Raw genomic sequence first — 5,028 nt, forward strand, 5'->3', positions numbered from 1 at the left:
TACATTATATTTATTATGTTTTAATAATAATTTAATCATTTCGTAGATCATAAATTAGTTCAAAATTATTAGTTCATATAATACTTTATTTAGTGTTTCTAATTATTACTTATATACATATGTACACATATACATATTTATTTGCAATTTATGTTCGTGAATCGTCGAGAGTAGTCGAAGGGTAATTCAATACATGACATAGTTTCAAAATTTTCGAGACTCAACATTATAGACTTTGCTTATCGTGTCGAAATCAATAAAGATTAAGTTTAAAATTTGGTCGGAAATTCCCGGGTCATGTCAAACGTCATCATGTGCCATGTTACACGACTCTTGTATTATATTCAAACTTCTAAATTATCAAGAAAATATTTCTTGATGATTCGGTCTTTTCCAGGGTATTCTGGTAATTTAACAAATCAAGATCGTGCCATTACCATTTCCTTCTTAGACCATTAACAATGTTCATTCTGAAACTTATATCTGCGAATTCTGGACCATTACAAGAGATGCTCAATCGCAAGAAGAAGAAATGAAGAGACAAAGCTTCGAAATAGAAATTGGAGTATAAATCGCAGCAAATAGAAGGGAGTATTAACTGTGGATGACAATGATTATAGGAAACAGAAATAAGGACATTGAAATATAAGGGGAGATATAAAGCCCGATAACAACACATAAATTACAAATCGTGTATATCAATGTTTATCACAACAAAAAGACATGGGAGGATTAAAAGCACTATAATCCCAAGGGCAAATTAGAAATAAGCAGATTCCTCTGGTGGAAGTTGGAAAAGGAGAGTAATTGTTACGATAGTAAGGATAAGAACAAGGATCTGAAATGGGTTAAGCATTTTCATAATCTTTGGAATATGGGAATTGAGTATAGAAATGGTGAAAGTAACGAAACGGAAGAAGTTAATTTATAATGAAATATCCGATAGAGAAATCAAGGCAGATCTCCGCATTTAATTAAAGAAGATCCTAAATTCCTTAAATCCTAAAGAATCAGATTTTATTCAGATTTCGAAGATTTTCTTTAATTCCTTAGATTCCGGAATTTAACCCTGACTACGTCAGATGTTAAGATGAAACTTTATTTTTCTCATTTCGCTCTTTTGTGATAACTTCATTCGTGCACATTGAATAATCGAATTTTTTTTTTATCTATATTACCCATTGATGATAAAACTCTATTTACCAACTCATATTCATCATGAAAACATTTCTATTGTTAGCCATAACGACTACACTCAAATTTCGGAACGAAATTTCTTTAACGGGTAGGTACTGTGACGACCCGGGAATTTCCGACCAAATTTAAACTTAATCTTTATATGATTTTCACACGATAAGAAAAGTCTGTAATGTTGAGTCTCAAAAACTTTAGAACAGTTACATGAATGCATTTTCCCTTTTGACCTATTCCCGACGATTCACGAACAACTAAATGTAAATAGATATGTGTGTGTGTATATATATATATATATATATACACACAAATAATAATTAGAAATATAATTTGAAATATTATATGTCGAAATGTATAATAGTTATTATGAAATAACACAATATCTTAAATAAAGATATAATACTAAAATATATATAAAACATGGTTAATATGTTCATCTTTATATGTATAGTTATAATGTAAATAATATGCAAACACATATTATATAATAACATATAGTTATATTAACATGTACAAACATTAAAAATTAAATACTTGTTTACATATATATCCGTTAATTGTTAAACACTACATAATTAACAATATGTAATATTAATATATTAAATGTAACTACAAATTAGAAATATAATTATTATAGTAATAGTATTATTAATTTCAATATTACTATTAACATTAATATCAATATCAGTATTATTAATATTAATATTATTATTATTGTTATAATTAAAAAGTATGATTATTAAATCTAAAATGATAAATGGGAAAATTATTACAAGATTGATTAAAGATACAATTTTAAGTATTGTTATGTTATAATGAGTAGTAAACTTTTGATTAAGATGATTATTATTATTATTTTTACCATAATTATTAAAATCATTATTTTTAATACTATTAGAAAATAATACATTTAATTATTTGTATCATTAGGAATAATATTATTATCATTCTTATAGATTATTATTAACAAACTTATTAAAAAGTATCAAGTTGTTATTATTAAGATCCTCATATTATTCTCATTATTTTATTATTATTATTAAAAGTATTTTATTAATAATAGTTAATATAATTATTATTAAGAAGTATTAATATTATTATTAACCTATTATTACATTTTATAATATTAAGTGTAATATTAATACAAGTATATATATAAATGATTAGTTATAATTACTGATATACGATTTTACCTATATACATATACAGATTAAGATATAAAAAGGAATAGATTGTTGCATTATATGTATAAAAGAACACTTAGATATATATTTCGATAATCATACAGATACTTTATAGGATTCGGTTACACATCTCATTCTTACAGTAAAACAATTTGTCTTGTCTCTGAAGCTGCTACATAATCGAATCCAAGCACAGGATTAATCCAAAATCAGTTAGCCATCTACTTCACTTTTTAATTTTTTATTTATTTATTTCTGTATTAATCAATTCCTTATGTCGACATCAAATTGCTGGATAAATTAATCTATCTCGGATGTTAGGTAACTAACTCACTCTTCAGCTATCACTTATCAAATTATAAAACAATGCTTAATACAGAATTTGACAAAATCTTTCTTTCCTGCACATACACCTCTGTTCGTGACAACCCAATTCAAAATCATAATTTTTGTATCAGTCTTTAAAATCTAAAAATGTAGAAGAGTTAGTAACATTTTATTCAATCTTTCTGCAAAGTTTGAGCTCCTAATTTCCCATAACGTTCTCAAATTTTACGAGTCAAACTTTAATTTCAAAAGTCAATGCATCTGTTCTTGGTAAAAATTCGTGTTCATTCCTATGTTTTAAGACCAATTGATGATTCATAGAGTTTACATAAACAATTTAAAACCTTTTTCATGGTTTAACCATTGTCTAAAACATCCTAAAAATCAAAAATTGGATTTGAGTTCTTTGCTATTTTATTCGAGCCTACAGCGATTGTATTCATCCCTTCAAATTCGTTTTGTTTTGTGTCTGTTATTTAATATCACAATGGTTAGTGCTTTCTATTTTAATACTACGTGATTTAATAAAAAAGGAATTGATGTGGTTTTGGTCGACATGGTCTGTGAAGAAGAAGGTATAGGAACTCAGTGTATCAGGTTAAATAAATAAGGTCTGAGGTTTAATCAGAAAAACAAGCATGGTGTGATGGTTAAGGGTGTTAGCAGGGTATAGAGGGGTCTCGGGTTCGAGTCTCGCTGGTGGCATCTTTTTATTTTTCAGCCCATTTTGAGAGGTAGTAATTATTATTATTATTATTATTATTATTATTATTATTATTATTATTATTATTATTATTATTATTATTATTATTATTATTATTATTATTATTATTATTATTATTATTATTATTATTATTATTATTATTATTATGATAATTTTTGTTACTCCTAAAATGTAGAAGTATTATTATTATTAATCACATTAAGATTTATTATTATTGTAATTATTAATATAAGTATTATAAGTTACAATTACAATTAGGATTTTTATTTATTTAATATTGTTATTACTAACATTATTATCTTTACTAGTAATATCATTAAGTAGTATCATTATAAATACTACCATTAATAATAAAAAGATTGTTGTTATTATTATTATGAACATTAAGTATTATGTATTTTTTTTTATCAAAAGTATTATTTTCGTTACTATTATTATCAAAACTTTTCGTTTCATTTAAAAACTACAGTTATTATCATTATTATTAATAAAGTTATTATTATTATTGATAAATCATTGCTTTTATCAAAAACTATCTTTCCAAATAGATAAATATTCTGTACATAAATATACTCATTACATATACTATAATTATAATAAAACTTCATATAACTATATATATCAAATTTATTAAGATTATTTATATAAATACTTACAAATGACAAACTATCGATTTTAAATGTAACACTAAATAATTATGTAAATAAATATGGACATATTAATATAACTATACAAATAATAAATCAATTTGAATATATACACGAATCAACTATACATAATATATAAATTAAAATATAATAAAAATAGTTATTTGATTACTATTATATATATTGATGAATATACAAATGATATAGGTTCGTGAATTCGAGGCCAACCCTGCATTGTTCAGTTGTTCAATATAGTCATAAGTATTTTTACTACAAAATACATTAGGTGAGTTTCATTTGCTCCCTTTTAAAATGCTTTTGCAATATATATTTTTGGGACTGAGAATACATGCGCTTTTATAAATGTTTTACGAAATAGACACAAGTAATCGAAACTACATTATATGGTTGAATGATCGAAGCCGAATATGCCCCTTTTTGCTTGGTAGCCTAAGAATTAGGGAACATCACCAATTTTGCGAATTAGTGCACGCCTAATTGACGCGAATCCTAAAGATAGATCTATTGGGCCTAACGAACCCCATCCAAAGTACCGGATGCTTTAGTACTTCGAATTCGTTTTTTATCATGTCCGAAGGATTTCCCGGAATGATAGGGAATATTCTTATATGCATCTTGTTAATGTCGGTTACCAGGTGTTCAATCCATATGAATGATTTTTGTCTCTATGCATGGGACGTATATTTATGAGAACTGGAAATGAAAATCTTGTAGTCCATTAAAATGATGGAAATGATTATTTATGTTAAACTAATGAACTCACCAACCTTTTGGTTGACACTTGAAAGCATGTTTATTCTCAGGTATGAAAGAAATCTTCCGCTGTGCATTTGCTCATATTAGAGATATTACTTGGAGTCATTCATGACATATTTCAAAAGAAGTTGCATTCGAGTCGTTGAGTTCATCAAGATTATTATTAAGTTAAGTA

Source organism: Rutidosis leptorrhynchoides, chromosome 5 (assembly GCF_046630445.1).
Source record: "Rutidosis leptorrhynchoides isolate AG116_Rl617_1_P2 chromosome 5, CSIRO_AGI_Rlap_v1, whole genome shotgun sequence".
Lineage (NCBI taxonomy): Eukaryota > Viridiplantae > Streptophyta > Magnoliopsida > Asterales > Asteraceae > Rutidosis > Rutidosis leptorrhynchoides.